Genomic DNA, 17,040 nt, shown 5'->3' on the forward strand with positions numbered 1-17,040 from the left:
CAACTTTTTCTTACTCATCTTTGTATCATCAAGATGTAGCACAGAACCCGAACCTAAGCAAAAAGATAAACAGTGAATATTTATTAAGCACTATAGGGTAGTGATTACAGGGCTCTTGAAATGACTTAATAAGTGTAGGATTTTAGAAAACTACTTAATCATCTTTGTGTCAAATTTATCACCTGTAAAATGACAATAATAATAGAGCCTCTATCAAATAGTTGAGAGAAAATTTAGAGAAATGACCTGAGTCATTAAGCAGAGAATTTGGCATATAAAAATTCCTTAAACTATAAACCAGCTATTCTACACCTGATATAATACTTGGAATTTCACCTCTATTATTTTATTTCCTCCTTACAACAAATTTCTGCAAGATAAATAAAGTAAGATTTTCTGCAAGGTAAATAAAAAAAGTAAATTTATATGACATAGAGCCAGAAATTAACCAGAGAAAGCCGACCCCAAAGCTTCTACTATAACTATATTTCATCCTTGTTTAATATGGCTGACATTAAATGATTAAATAGATACAGAATAGATAGGATAGGATTAGATAGGATTCCTTATGAAGCAAAACTAGAATCCATTTATGCAAACCCCACACATTTATTTAATGCCCATTACATTTTTTAAATTAATTAATTTTGGGCTGCATTGGGTCTTCGTTGCTGCGCACGGGCTTTCTCTAGTTGCAGCGAGCAGGCGATACTCTTCGTTGTGGTGCACCGGCTTCTCATTGTGGTGGCTTCTCTTGTTGTGGAGCATGGGCTCTAGGCATGCGGGCTTCAGTAGCTGTGGTTTGCAGGCGCTAGAGCTCAGGCTCAGTAGTTGCGACGCACAGGCTGAGTTTCTCCACGCATGTGGGATCTTTCCAGACCAGGGCTCGAACCCGTGTCCCCTGCATTGGCAGGCAGATTCTTAACCACTGTGCCGCCAGAGAAGTCCCCACTACATGTTAAGTATAGGCTAAGGGAAGCAAATGTGATTATAAATTATTTTGGAAGATGTAAATCCATGAAACATAAAGCTGCCAAACAGTTTTTCCCACTCTAAGGTTCTGGCTGAGAGAGGACACATACAAAGCCAAAGCAATATCAACATATAAGCTCTGTCAATGACCATCTAGTTAGAACAGAATTAGATAATGAAGTTGGTGCTATTATTTTCTATTTCAAAATCAAGTCACATGACTAACTATAGATGGATTAGTAAGATAATGGTGTATTCCCCCCAAGTATCTCCAGAAGGACCTCTCTGGAGGGAAGGGGCAGCAAGGCTAGAGTACCTACTGTGTTAAATTTTAAAGGAAGCAGGAAAAAAACACTCCCTGGGATACATCACCTTAAAAATGGTAGAAATATGAATTAAATTGTATATTTCTCTTACCTTGGGGAAGTGAAAGTGGAGGATGCATAGGGAAAACAGACAGGGTTTCCACAATGACACTCTCAGTGAGAAGAATGGTGACATCTGAAGTCTCTCCTGTGGAAATGTTAAAAGGAGAAATTAACAGCCATCATCCAACAGTCTGATAAACTTTCAATTACTCGTTCAGGAAGTACTGCTATACAGGTATCAGATGAATGAGAGCTCCTGGTATACTGTGATGATGTAAATCGGTTTTGTAATGTACACTGGAAATTGATCTGAAATAATACATGAATTGGGGAGAAAGGGAAGAATATCAAAGCAGAGATAAACCTCACAGATTTAGAAGGGAAAATGGTTTAACTTGGTTGAGCAGATTTTTTAGGTGAGATATAGATAGAAAAATTTAGTATAGACAGCAGTCATTTTAGACCAGGCTTTGTCTCTCTCTCTCTCTCTCCCTCTCTCTCTCTCTCTCTCTATATATACATACATATATATCATTTTTATACACATATTATTTATATGTTTAAATATACACATGTTTTAATATTTAATTAATTAACCATTTGTTTATATAAAGTTAATCTGTCAAGATTGGGAATAATAGAAGGAGAAATTGGAAACTGCAGGATTTCTTAGGGAACTAACTGCTAGAAAAATAAATAAAAGTGTCATAATACACACAAGATTTGATGTGGGTATCATATAATCTTTTATTTAGAAAATAAATAATAAAATTACAGGTATAAAAACAAAGATTAGAATGAAATAATTTTTTGACAATAGATTAGTTAAAACTACATTTACTTTGAATAAAAAGAAAAATTTAACATCATTTGAAAAATATATTTTAGTATTATTTAGATGTGTATGCATTTTAATGCATTTTTCCAATGTGCTATTAATCAAGCAAGATTTCTAGAACGTCAAGAGAATTTGTGCAATCTAAATATGTAATCAGTGACTAGTAGCAAAGTTTATTTATGTATCCATGTATTTTCTGGTCATTTTTATCTAGCACTTGTTTGATTGAGGAAACAAGAAGATTTTTGCTTCACTGCTTAATGGCCTCTCTCTTCCAGTTTGCAAAAAACCCTTTTGGCTAATTCATATCTGGAACTATGAATTATTTGTGGTCTTTTACTTAACTTTCTATAGAATACTGTCTACAAGGATAATGAATGATAATATGGATAATAATAAGGTAATACTAGCATGTATTCTGTTTAATAGTTCATTCTGTATGAGGCATTGTTTTAAGCACTTTATAGGCACAATTATTTTACTCTTCACAACCAACAAGTAAGGCGTACATAGTGATTTTCCAAAGTTCCGAACGTGGAGACTGACTCACAGATTCATTTTATTTTGCTTTCAGTGTGCCTATCTCCAAGTTCAACATCTTAAACTTGGCTTTTCTGTACCAGTGGGAGTCAATTTTCTTCAGATGCCGGGCCCATAATTCCACTCTTTGGTTCTAAGTCTGACTTCACTGAAAACATCTAATTAAAAGAAAAACATTTTTTAATTTGGACTATTAGGTTTATATGCTGGATTTTTAAAATTTTTGTTTGTTGGTTAGTTTTTTATCAAGCATCAGAGTAAAATTCAGAAAAAAAAACTTGATTAAAATGTGATAAAAATATTCTTTATAAGATACAATAAGAAAATAGTGTTTACTTTTTATTCCCATTTTATTTTCTTTTTTAATTTTATTTTTAAATGAGCATATCCAAATGACAGAAGATATTATAATTAACTCTCATGAACCTATTGCTTTGATGTAATAATTTAACATTTCGCCATATTTGCTTAATCTATTTTTTTGTTGTTGCTGAAGTTTTATAAAGCATGTTTTTAATATTGTGGCGCTTTACGCCACAATACTTGATTATGCCTCTCTAAAAGTATAGATATTTTCTTATAAGATCAAAGTGTCATTATCAATGCTAACAAAATTAACAGCAATAATTTAATAATCACATCTTATACCCAGCCCATATTTAAGGTGTTTTTCTGACTTTTCTCTATGCACACTATACATATTACAATTGATACATTCTAATCAAAGTACACATAGTACATTTAGAGGTTATGTCTCTTAAATCTGTTTTAATTTTGAATATCACCTGCACCCAATTTTCCTTCCATTGACTTGCTGAAAGTCTGAGTCCAATTGTCTTGAATCCTCTGTATTCTGAATTATCGTATTGTGTCCTCTATTGATTTTTGGCCTTTTTCTCTACCCCCATATATTCTATAAACTGAGTTAACACTAAAATTTTACTTATTATTTTTCCCTTTGTTTTTTTTCCAAAAAGATTAACAAAACTTCATATAGTGTGTACTTCATGTTATATCAATCAAGAGGAATAAAGTATCTGGTTGTCCTGTGATTGGGAAAGTTAATTTTGTTGGTGGCTTTAGTTGCTGAAAACTGGATTCCTAGGTGGTAAAGTTTCTTTTTCCCTATGACCAACAAATAATCTGTTGGTAAACTTTAGCATGCTACGAAGAATAATTTTCTTATTAACATTCGACCTAAATTTTTTAGCATTCACTCATGCTACTTTTCCACAACAATTATTTCATCATTTTTTGCAAAATGGTGATTTTGTTAATTTAATTTTTCCTTCCACATTCATTAACTGACAATATTCTAAAAAAAGAGGCTTACTCTGATCAGAACATATTCTTTATAAATCATAAGCATAAAAGTAAATAGCTACAAACATATTTAAGTACATTTGATGGTAAAAAAATTATTTGGACATCTCAAACTAAAAAAGAAAAAACTTATTTAGTATTGCTAACCAGTTCCTCAAATTCATTTCTTTGAACTCTCTAAATTTAGCACATGTTCTTTTTATAATAAATATTGCAGATTTATATACATAATCACAATAAAATCCATACTTGACTTTATATTCCTCACGTAAATAGCCATATATACATTTACAACGAATAAGTGTTGAGAGAGAATATACTTTGAAACAATCTAAGTAACATCATTTTAAAGGATCAATCTTAAAATGCTATATATCTTCAAATAATTATGTAAAATCTCACTGTGATTATCTCCAGGGAGTATACTTATTATTTTAGAAGCATCTACTAAAAAGAATTAGATAAGAAAAGGTAACTTTCTGAAACCTGCTTTTTATCAGCATCATTTTGACAGATTCAGGCTACCTACAGCCTCAGTTCACCCGAAAGGCAATGATATAACATTTATGTCAAATGTAATATAAGCAAATAATCAGCAGTGAAGCTTGGAAGAGTAACAGGAAAATATAATTTGGGGTATACAGTTTTATTAAATCAAAGAATGCCAAACTTTTCTTAATACACAAGAAAAATTGAGGTGATATTGAAAGTTGACACTATTAAAGATATATTTGTATAGTTAAGGAAATATTACAATTGTGCTTCACTCTAAGTTTTTAATCTTCAGTAATTATGGCTATCAAAAATCACTAGTTATCTTTTTAAGGCATGTAACATGATCATATTTGCATTATATAAATTTAACACATTTGTAGAGAATTTACACATATCATTACCTGGTAGTTCAAATTTACTTCAAATTAAGCATATTTAAAAAAATTTTTTTAGCCATCTATTCATTAAAATGACAAAAACTAAAATCTAGTAAGTATTAATTAGACATTCACTGTCTAAAAAAACAAAATGCCACAGAAGCCACAACAGTAAATTAAGCCATGGCAATAAAAATGGTCAACCCATAAAGGATAAGCGATATGTCCACACATCTGCAATATAAAGAAGTATGGGTGTAATGCATATTCTCATAACTAAGGTATATAAAAAATAAACAAATCTTACTAACTAGAGCCAAGTTTCTCATTTTTGGAGTGAGACTTATATAGATAAACTGAATGATCAAGTGGTAGTAGATTAGTGCTGGCGACATCAGTATAAACTCGTGTTACTATACATACAGATGGATACATTTAAAATATTCATGAATATGTGTATATACACAGGTTAGCATATACACATATATTTCCTTCTGGTGGAAACATATTCTGGAAGCCATGACGTCCCAGCAGCAACAAGCCCATCCAGTACCTAGAATTCTGTTTTTAATGTCATTCTCCAGTGAAAGTGGACCAGGGCTTCTAGAAAAATGGCTAGGATTCTAGAGCTGGGGCAGCAGATAACAATATAAGCCTGCAGTATATTTTAATAACAGAAAGTAAGAAAATATTTACCCCCCAAAAGTATATCTATCAAAGAAACCAGTGAAAGAGTTGCAAATGGCCAAAGCTGGACATTTTGAGCTATAAAATACAGTGATATTGGATTGCAAGCCACAGTATACAGTAAATATCCATGTATCTATACTGATATAAGTAAATAATTGAATAAATAAATAATATGAGGGAAGAGTTGGCTGCACGTAGTACTTCTTTCCAAAGTGTACTGTATGGAAAGGGAGAAAAAAGAGTAATTTTAAAAAGAAAAAAACATAATGAATTCAGTCAGGTGATCAAGATTAACATCAACAGTAATAAGTCATGTTGATTATATATGTGTGTATGTGTGTATATATATATATATATCCATTCTACCCTATATCCTAATATCTGTATCTATATCTATCTATCTATCTTATTTGTTCTGTTTTTCTAGAGAACCCTAACTGATACGAAATGAGAGTACTAATATTGTTATTCTTCAATTTGCCATGGTGTGTACATTTTATGGGGTATTCTAAGTCTTCAATCCCTGTATCCTTGAGAACCAAGATTTTCAGTGTGGAAAAAAGGAGATACAGATGAAATACAGAGGTGTTTCAATAAAAAGCTTGTAGTTCAGTGTTTCAATTGAAACTACCTGTATGAACACAAGTATTTTACTGTGTGTGTATCATATATTTTCCTATATATAACAACTGAAATGCCTAGAAATAGTGATCAACACAGTAGCAATGAACATTCTTAGAGATGGGATTGTGGTCATAAGATGCCATCTCATACATAAAGAAAGTAGTGCTTCTTAGAGAAATGACTACTCCGGTTCTGACACAAAAAAAATGTGTAAGATTAGCCTGGAGTTTCCTGTTAAATCAGATATCAAAAAGCTTTCACTGTGTATTGGGGTACTGTCAAAAGGTTAGAAAACCAGCCTGAAAAGTTTTCTGCTATCAAATACAACACCGTTTGAGCTCATTAAGAATAGTAATTGCAGTGAATTAAAACCTATCAAATGTATTCAAATCCATCAGTTTATAAAGACATTAAAAATATTAACCTTTATAGAATAATAAGCAACAATTTTAAAACCTTCAAATATAGAGAACAAAACATACAAACAAATGAAATATTTATACTGCCTTTTCTCTATGAGACATACCACTGCATAAACAAAGGAGGATAAGTATTTATAAAATTATTCTGTATATAAATAAAAATATATAACAGGATTACAATATTACCAATTGTCAACCTAACAAATGAAAGGATCTGTCAATGAACACCTATGACTACTAATGTCATAAAAAGAAGGAATAGCAAACTTATGAGATTCCTCATGAAAGAACATTGCATCTCCCAAAATCTGGATAAAGGAATACAATTGGAGTCCTACCTAACTTCTGGGCCTATATGTCAATGCTCAGGAACTAAAAAGGACAGAAGAACATGCAATATGAGTATGTAATCAACAAAACCCAGACCATGGGAAACTCTACAGGCCAAAGGGTACAAGCACATCATTAGATAAGGTATAAGAAAGAAGTCAAAGAATGGAGGGTGAATCTGTAAATTAAAATATACCTTAAAAATAACAACTAAGAACTTTATCGTCTAGGTTTACACATTTAAATTGTAAAACTATAAAGAAATGTAAGAATTGATGACCAAAAAGGACTGGGTTGTGGTTAGTTACGTAGGAAAGGGAGAACTTGATATTGGGACAGGACACAGGGAGACTTTTCATGGATGGTTGCCAAAGTTTTATTTCTTGAACTTGTATTGGTTAGATTAGTATTCACCTCATAAAAATTCATTCAACTATATTTTATTGTGCAAATTTTTTCTGTATCTGTGTTTTATTAATAATAAACAAGGTTCATACCAAAGAATATATTACAAAGTCAGTGATTATATACAATAATCTCATCCATTTATTCCAAATTGACTTATCCAAAGGAGATATTTTATACCTCAATATAATTTCAAAGATAGGGATATTTTATATCCCTCTAATTATTTGATGTTTGATAGGGAATGTTCCATTAAACATTTTAAAATCTTCATGTGCATTTATAAAATTTTAAAGAATACTTTTTATTCTTAGCTAATAATTTAACTCTTTTCTGTAATTTAACATCATTTCTAAGGTGTACTTTCCATGCATTGGCTGAGTATTAAGTTATTCACTATAAATACCATTCGTAAGACAGAATACTTTGGTTTGGGCCTACCTAACATCCTCAATTCCTTTTTGGAAATGTCTCCTGTCAGCCTCTCTTAGAGCCCAGAAGAACAATGTGGCTCTCTGTCCCTGGCACCAGGCTTGGGACATGTAATCCACATTTAGCCAAGCCAAGAACCGAATCCTCTTATCCACAGTGTTTTTATTGGTGAAACACAAGATGACACAGTCCCAGTAAATCTGTATAGAACTAGCTCCTGGCCACAATGGTTATTTCAGGAATAGACATATTATCCACTTTGTAAGCAAAGTAAACCATGAAAATGTATGATAATATACTAAAATAGAAGCCCTCCTGTTTTGTGAGCTTGCTACCTAGAAAGACTTCGAATTGGGACTGAGGGCAGTAATTCTGCCTTCATTAGATGCTGGAGAAAAGCCAATATGAATTAAAGTATGAGATAAAGAGAAAGGATTCTGTTTCTGGTGACGGTGTTTGACACCCAGATTAAAACAGAACTGCTGACATTACAATTCTTGGCTTTCCATTTAAATAATATAATTGCATATTTTGCTTAAATCTATTTGAGTTGGATTTTGTGACAATTGCACTATTATATTTGCAATGTTTCATTCAAATAATGGCATGTCCAAATAGCATAATTGCTTGTTATGACAGTTACCCTTGAATGTGATTGAACATGTCACGAACAACTGATAAAAACATTTGATTAAATATTTTGTCAAACACTGAGGTAGATAAATAATATTTGACAAGATTATTGTTACATTTTCCATCTTATATCTTTGTTCATTTATTCAAAAGGCTTGTAATCTCTACTATGTGAAGTACGTGGCTCCAGATATGGGACATGTGATCTATGTGGGATCACTCTAAGACCAAAGGGATATAACAGCAAGAGATATAAAGTTAAAGGTAAAATTCTTGCTTTCAAGAAGCTTAGGAACACACACACACACACACACACAAGTCCTAAGAAAACGTGAGTTTGTAATTGTTAATTGCCTAATTGTTAATGTCTCCTTCATTCAACTATCTCACCTCTTTGGCTTCTACTACTACCTTGAATACACCATAAGATCCAGTCTCTAGGTATCATGTGGGTTTGGTACAGCATTTCTTTGGCTGGGTTCCCTAGAGGCAGAGTCTGAGATAGAAACTATTGTTCAAATATTTAGCAAGATACTCTCAGTAAAAGGGAAGTGAATAAAACAGGGGAGAGCAGGGAGAGAAAAACTAAGCAGGAATGAGTACTTGGCTGGGGACTAACTAGGTTGAACCACCTGAGGTTTATGGAACACAATTGTTACCATAGACTTAACTCCTTCTTGAAAGCAAGGGGGAAGAAATGTGTACCCTTCGTGTCACTCAGTCACTGGCTGAGGAGGTCTGGGGTCGATGCAGCTCTGGGGAGGGCAAGACACAGGGTCCAACTCGCTGGACAACAGAGCAGCTGTGAGTGGCTATCAGCCAACACTTGCAGCAACTAGGAATGAATATCGTGGCCAAAGGGGATCTAGCAAAGTACCCTCAGAGTCTACGCCTCCACATCGATCCAGGCTAACACGGCTGCAGGTATGCTGTTTCTCCCTGTCTAGGCTGCCCATCAAAGTCTACTGTGTCAGAGAAAGTTGAGCACTGTTCATTTGTTGCTTATACAGCACTTCATGACTCAATGATCACTTATCACTGTATAATATAATAATGTGCTTATAAGTGTGTCTTCCCCAGTCTGAGAATTAATTAAAGATAGTAATTAAGTGTGATTAATCTTTATTTCCCCAGTGCCCAACACAGTGATGTGACCTCATGTTATTATCGATTGCATATATGCTAATTTTTAATTGTTTGAAGGACTGACAAAACGATAAAGACAAAGCTGAAATTTTGAATACATAGTTCCCTTGATATAGAACGTTTTAGAGCTGGGCCTCTCAGAGTAAACCATTGACCAGACAGACGACCTGGAAGTTCTTTTAACTCTCCAAGCCTTAGTTTCTTAATGTAAAATGCAGGGATGATAAATATTGCTACAGGCCTGTTACCAGAACTAACAAAGTTAATGCATATAAAGGATTTTTCATAATGAGTAATAAACAGTAAGTGTTGAACATATACTAAGTAAGATTTAGCTTGTATTACTGATGATTTTACTGAAACCCATAACGATTGCAAGAAAATTTTAAATTTCAAAATCTCATGCTGAAATTTAATCATTTAAGTAGTTTTAAAGAGTCAACAGAAGGGTAAGGAATGTTAGACGTGAATTTGATATTTTCTGTATACTGTGTTTTATTAGCTATTCAAATTTGTGGCACATGACAATATGTATCATAGATGTTGCTGTTTTGCTGTAGCTCCTGGTATCATATATCCTCTCATTGCTAAGGCTAGAATTCATCCTCACTGAGGTCAATTTAACAGACTAATGTCATCCTGTTATTGGTCCCCACAGGAGAGTTTCATCATTTAATCTCAAGTAGCTCTATTAGTTTATAAAAGATATCTAAGGAGTGACAAAAAACACGAAAAAGGAAGTACATTGTATAATAAAAAACCTATCTCAGCTTTGTTAATTAAATCAGTGTTTTTAATCAATTATCCCATAAGATTGTGCTCACTATATGATTCACACTGCTAGACCATCAGATTGTTGCTGAAATGGTTTTTTGAATGCTGTTATAACCTAAAAATGTGGTTTCAAGAAATAAAGTTCCTCATCTCAAATTATACCAAGACATTGATTTTAAGACATTGATTATTACAATAAATTATTTTTTCTTCTGAAATCTTTACTAAGAAACATTATTAGAAATTTAAACATCTAATTACAGATAAAAGGATTCTAAATATTATACTTTGTCTTTTATACCCTATTTCATATACACTATTCTCTCTCTACAGCTTATTATGAATCAAAATTTGGGAGTATATCGATTAAAGGTTTAATTTATATGTGTAAATCAGAGAATGGTAAGAACTGCCTAGTTTTCCATTTTCATTAAAAGCTAAAAGTGAATTAAAAATAGAGTAAAATGTGTTGGATTTAACCACAGTTTGTTGGTCTAGAGTACTATAATATGCATGTGTGTGTATGTGTGTGTGTCCTTTATCAGACAGCAGAAATCTAGAAATACTACTGTCCATGGAGCTTGAAAAAAAATGCATGTCTTTGTGTTGAGTCTGTCTCTCTTTTTTTTTTTAATTTTTTATTGGAGTATAGTTGATTTACAATGTTGTGTTCGTCTCTGCTGTACAGTATAGTGAATCACTTATATCAGTTATACATACACATATTCTTTTTCTGGGGGGCTGCATTGGGTCTTTGTTGCTGTGCGCGGGCTTTCTCTAGTTGCAGTGAGCGGGGGCTACTCTTCGTTGCCGTGCACGGACTTCTCATTGCGGTGGCTTCTCTTATTGTGAAGCGCGGGCTCTAGATGCACGAGCTTCAGTAGTTGCAGCATGCAGGCTTAGTAGTTGCAGCACACGGGCCCTAGAGCACAAGCTTAGTAGTTGTGGGGCACAGGCTTTGCTGCTCCGCGGCATGTGGGCTCTTCCAGGGCAAGGGATGGAACCCATGTACCCTGCATTGGCAGGCTGATTCTTTACCACTGTGCCACCAGGGAAGTCCTGAGTCTATAACTCTTAATCTCTGTATATCCATAACCATATATATGGTTATTACTGTATATCCAGTACATAGAGGAGAACTGGACTCAGAAGTTGCTCATTGAATGCTTGTTGACTGACTCACAGATTGACTTAATACAACATGTTTTCATGTAAATAAAAAAATGTAAACAAACCATTCATATTTTTGTTATTCAATCTAGCTATTAAGTCTATTCATATCTTCACAATCCATTGTCTAATGCCTTTTTGCATCAGCAGTCTTTGTTTTGGCCTTTTGCAAACTGTAAATTTCATTTTTCATAGCAAAAAAATTTTTTTTATTCGTTCATTTATTCATTGAGTCTGGTGACAAATACCTATTGAATATTTATTACTTGCCTGACACTATGCTAAGTGCTGGGGGAAAAATTACATAATTCTGAATATTTACAACAAAAACAGAGAATATCAAGTCATTAACTAGTAACTTTGCAAATTAAAGACTAATACAGATGATTCAGGTCTACTAATGGATGACTCCCATAATGTGATCATATGTGCTGGAGTATTTATACTACAAATTGATTAGAAGGCAGAGCCAATGATGCCTGCCTTTTCTAATCCTACTTTCAAACTTCACCAAGGAGCAGAGTGGATGTTGTAGAATAGTTTATCAGAGCTGATTTCCATTTTCTTATCTCACCTACATGATTCAATAAAATTAAGCATGTTAAAATAACAGGCGTTGAAAGGTATTTTTAAAGGCTCAGTTTTTACATGTGGGCACAATTACAATACTGAATTTACCCATTTTGGCCCCTTCTCTGAATTCTGCCTCCCAATTTTCAGGATTTATATTGCATATCTCTTTTTCAAGTTGTTTTTGAGTACTTTATCTTTCCCAGGCTCTGATCTGAGCAATATTTCCCAGATATATTGTGAATAAGATATTCAAAGCTTCTGGTTTAAGGCAACTTATATTTTAATTGGGAAGACAAAGTAAATTTAAAAATGGAAAAATATCAGGTCATAATAAGCTCTGTGGAGAAAAATGCAGGGCAAACAGTCAGTGTATTGTACGCAGGACGGGGGATAGTGAGCAGGGATGACGGTAGTGAGGAGTTAATGTTTTTTGTTTTGCGGTACGTGGGCCTCTCACTGTTGTGGCCTCTCCCGTCATGGAGCACAGGCTCCGAACGCGCAGGCTCAGCGGCCATGGCTCATGGGCCCAGCCGCTCTGCGGCACGTGAGATCTTCTCCGACCGAGGCACGAACCTGTGTCACCTGCATCGGCAGGCGGACTCTCAACCACTGCGCCACCAGGGAAACCCAGGAGTTAATGTTTGATCAAAGACCTAAGTGATGTGAGAGGGAGCATTGCTTGCTGGGAACATAGTGTCTATAGGCCCTAAGGTGGAAATAAACTTGGAATACAAGAGATACAGGGAAAATGTTCCACATGCGAGAGAAGGGAGCCTTAGGGAGAGCAGGAGAAGGACACAATAAAGTTCTCCTCTTGGCTATTGTTGGACCTGCATTTATTCACTTTTTATAATGTTGGCAAGCCCCAGACATACTCTGATATTCTTCCCCTTTCTTTATCATCCCCAGCATTTATTTCCTTAAACATCAAGCCTGCTCCTAAGTAGCCCTAAAACTGTTTCATATAAATTAGGGGCTTCTTTTTCACGGGTCTGCTTAGACCTAAGGAACAGTCAGAGAAATGGGGAGTCTAAAGTTATTCCTGGATCTATAAACCTCTCTTTTCTCAGAGATTTAGAATTTAATATTTCTTAGGTATTTAGTAATACCTAAGAAGATCATTCTAACCAATATAAAATTATGCGTAACCACCTCACTTTAAAATAAAATGCCGTGTCAATCTGATACTTACAGTAAGATAATGAGGTTTCCACTTTTCTTTTGCAAGAGGAGGAAATTATTTAACGTTCTTTAGGGAAATTCTCTAAACTTATGCTGCTCTTCATTTTCACCCTCCAAGTTAGATGTTCACAATGGAACTTTAAACAGTATTCTGTAGGATGCAGAATAGTATTTCTATCCCTTTGACCACGTTCCTATCACTAGACAGTTATTACTTAATTATTGAAAATAGAGTCCTTATCCTGAATACTCACAAACCAGGAAATCTTTGAGGGTCCTATCATTCAGCCTTTATTCTTGAATACGCCATCCACGGCCATGATACTGATACTGTAAGAGTAAATACAAATAGAAAAAGAAAAAATTCTCCCAGTTGGAAATAAAGGAAGAGATCTCCCGCCTCACCTTGCCCTGCCTTCCTTTTATTAATTAATTAATTTATTTTTGCTGTGTTGGGTCTTCGTTTCTGTGCGAGGGCTTTCTCCAATTGTGGCAAGCGGGGGCCACTCTTCATCGTGGTGCGCGGGCCTCTCACTATTGCGGCCTCTCTTGTTGAGTAGCACAGGCTCCAGACGCGCAGGCTCAGTAGTTGTGGCTCACCGGCCTAGTTGCTCCGCGGCATGTGGGATCCTCCCAGACCAGGGCTCGAAGCTGTGTCCCCTGCATTAGCAGGCAGATTCTCAACCACTGCGCCACCAGGGAAGCCCCTGCCTTCCTTTTATTAAGAGTATTTACTTAAGAACACTTGCAAATGTAAGTTCTTTCTCTGTGAAATGTATGTAAATATTTTTTAAATATTAAACCTCTCCTCGGTTTTAAGACCCAAGGATGTCTTTCTAAAGGACCTGGGAAACATCTCTTTGAAATGCAGTCATTAAGACAGATAGCACCCCAAACTCCCACTCTCTGTGGGAAGGTAGGAACCTAACTTCAGCAGGCACCTTGCTCAAATTGCAAAATGACCTCTTGTCATAAAGGTAAGAGTAGTTTTTCTTTCTCCAGGTAAAGCCACTTAATTAACAGAGATATCACCCCTATTACCAAGTAAAGTTAAGACGAACTACACGTGACCAGTGGTGCTGTCAAGTCCTCTTACTTCCGGACGGGTTATTATTTATCTTGAGAACATGTGCGTAATGGATGGTATCTGCTTGGCTATATAAAGGTGTGAGATTTCTTTAGGTCTTTGCAATCTTAGTGGATTGCCTGGGATGTACATCACATTCTGGTCTAATGCTTATTTAATAACAATACTGCTTTCTTTCTCTTCTAACTTGGTGGTGAGGTTTTCTTGGTCGGGAGAAGATTTGGACTTTAATTGTATTTCTCCAACAATCCTGAGCCAGGTCTGAGATGGAAGAATGGGGTGGTGTTTGATTGCGAGTGATGGAACGGAAGCTGACAGACATTCAAAGAAACAAAATCACCAAGTTGAGGAAAGGTATTATAAGAGTGTGAATCTAAAAGTGCCGATACCAGGTTCAGGAACTGACAAATGAATCAGAGATATAACAATGGATTCCAAATTGTGATTTGACGACTGAACATAGATTTCCTAAGGTGCTGTAGCTGGGGGTAGGGAGTGGTGACTTCAGCCCTGAGGAAGAGCGTTAATATTGTTCTGACATAGTTGAGGCTTTGCTGGAATCTTGTATCTAAGAAGTACGTTTTAAAAAGCAAAGTCCTTATTTTTTTTTCCTGGAATAAAAACCTTTATGCAGTTCACTTTTGAGAGTACATCAGTGAGGGAGACTTCATCAAAATGCCAAGATAGTTTCCCAAATAACACTTGATATACCCAACAGGTAAAATTAAATAAATAAATCTTTGAATTAGTAATTTTATTTTATTCTTTAAAATTAGCAAAAAGGAAAGATAGATTCAACCAGTGGAAATAGACTCAGGGAAATAGAATATATTTGTCCTTATTCTCCCTGACATGATGCTAATAAAGGAAAGACAAGCAATTATTTGGGCACTCTGAACATGTAATTATTATTTTTCTTGCCATTTCTCCTTCTCTCTAAAGGGACTCACAGCTTAAGTCCCTTTAATTAATGACCTTAGGGGACTCTTACTAACATACAAGTCAGCACGTAATTTTTTTTTGGGGGGGAGGGAAGCGATTATTACCTGATTTTATACCACAAGAATAAACTTGGGTTCCACTTTTATACAGATGGGATTCTAAGTTCTAAAGGAATATCCTCAAACTATAATATCTCAATTGGCTGTCTGTCCTTACTGGCAGGAGAATTAGAGAATCTAGCCAAAGTCTGGGAGGGTCAGCAAAGACAGAGTGAACAAGCAGGTCACAGAATAAATAGGATTTGTGGTCTAATAGCTGGGAGAATTTCTGCTCCACTTCCGCTGATGCGCTCTGTTGTATCAGTGGGCACAAATTCACAGGTGTGTGCTTGTGTGTGTGTGTGTGTTTTCTCAGCCAGTAAGCAGTTAAGTTATAGTTGTCCTTATTTATAGTAGTGCTGGGGGACTGGGATTTCTTGAGATTTATAATCAAACATGTGACAGGAGATATAATTGGAACAGGAAAAGTGAATTTCATTTGTGAGTATGTGTGTGTGTGCACATATGTATATAGTATTTATCTTTTCATAAATTGAATAATTTGAAGTTGCATTTAATCCAAGCTCATTACAATTATTTATATGTCTGCCTTGCATGCTAAAGAAACAATTTAAATGTCCATTCTTATTTCTAACATCTCATGGAATAAAACAATAATTCAAATTACCCTAAATGACTTTGATTTTCTCATAATGTGAATGTCTTGTTTGATGCTCAATTACCTTATTTTGCATAAATATGACATAATTAAACTTTATTGCTTGTAATTTACACCCATGGTTAATCATAGCTCAAAGGCCATGCTTGCATTCTACACAATGATTTAAAATAAAATGCCTTTCCAAATGAATAAATGTTCAGTATTAATAATTGTACTTGGAAGTGCTTTTATCCAAAACTACTGGTATGATTTATTAGAAATAGTCAATGTCAGTAAGTGGCATTTTAACAGGCATTTTAATAGCAAACCATTTACTAAGTAGAATATAAAAGATTTGGGAAAGTAACTCCTTGTCAATAAATGCAACTTTTGTATGTAAATTTGTTTATTACTGGGAAAAAAACCTTGCCAAGTTTTTCTTTTTAAATATTTGACACCTGTAGCTTTATATCTGACCATTTGTAAAACATAAAAGTATTAGCAAACAGCTACACATCTGAAACACTTAAATTGTGTAAATAATATAGATGATGATCACATTTCAGTAAATTTATCCTAAAGCATAAGTCCATCATTTGGCAATTTATCCATCATGAAAAGGATACCATAAAGAAGAAAACAATGCTATTTGGGAAATATATTTTTTGGTTACTCTGGAATATGTCAAAAATGTGCACCACACTTGATTTTGAAGGCATCATAACACTCATTAAAACACAGACTTAGGCAAGTACTTTAGGCAATCACAACGCAGTTGCGATTGAGGAAAAGCGAACCGTGGGGGGTGGCCAGGTGCGTCTCTGCCACCACTTCCCTGCACTACCCCTGCTTGAGGAAGGCAGCAGTTCTTCCAGCTCACGGCAGCAGCAGCCTACTTCTCTAACCGAAGGTAAGGAGGGTAAAGTTAGAAAACCAGAAATCACACTAATGATTAAACAAAGATAAATTAATATTGGTGCAAGGTTAAACATGTCATAGAACTAAAAGGAAAAAAAAA

At 34.7% G+C, this 17,040-nt stretch overlaps 1 long non-coding RNA gene across 1 annotated transcript in view; it reads right to left on the reverse strand.

Annotated features, from left to right (window-relative positions):
* Positions 1-267: 267 nt before the first annotated feature.
* Positions 268-17,040, reverse strand: part of LOC132413911 (uncharacterized) — a 195,853-nt gene continuing 179,080 nt past the window's right edge. Inside the window, exons 3-4 of the long non-coding RNA XR_009516846.1 lie at positions 1,390-1,485; positions 268-969 (exon numbers count right to left, since the gene is read on the reverse strand). This is a non-coding gene — a long non-coding RNA (uncharacterized lncRNA). The remainder of the gene's footprint in view (positions 970-1,389; positions 1,486-17,040) is intronic.

The sequence above is a fragment of the Delphinus delphis genome, chromosome 18 (genome assembly GCF_949987515.2).
Source record: "Delphinus delphis chromosome 18, mDelDel1.2, whole genome shotgun sequence".
NCBI lineage: Eukaryota > Metazoa > Chordata > Mammalia > Artiodactyla > Delphinidae > Delphinus > Delphinus delphis.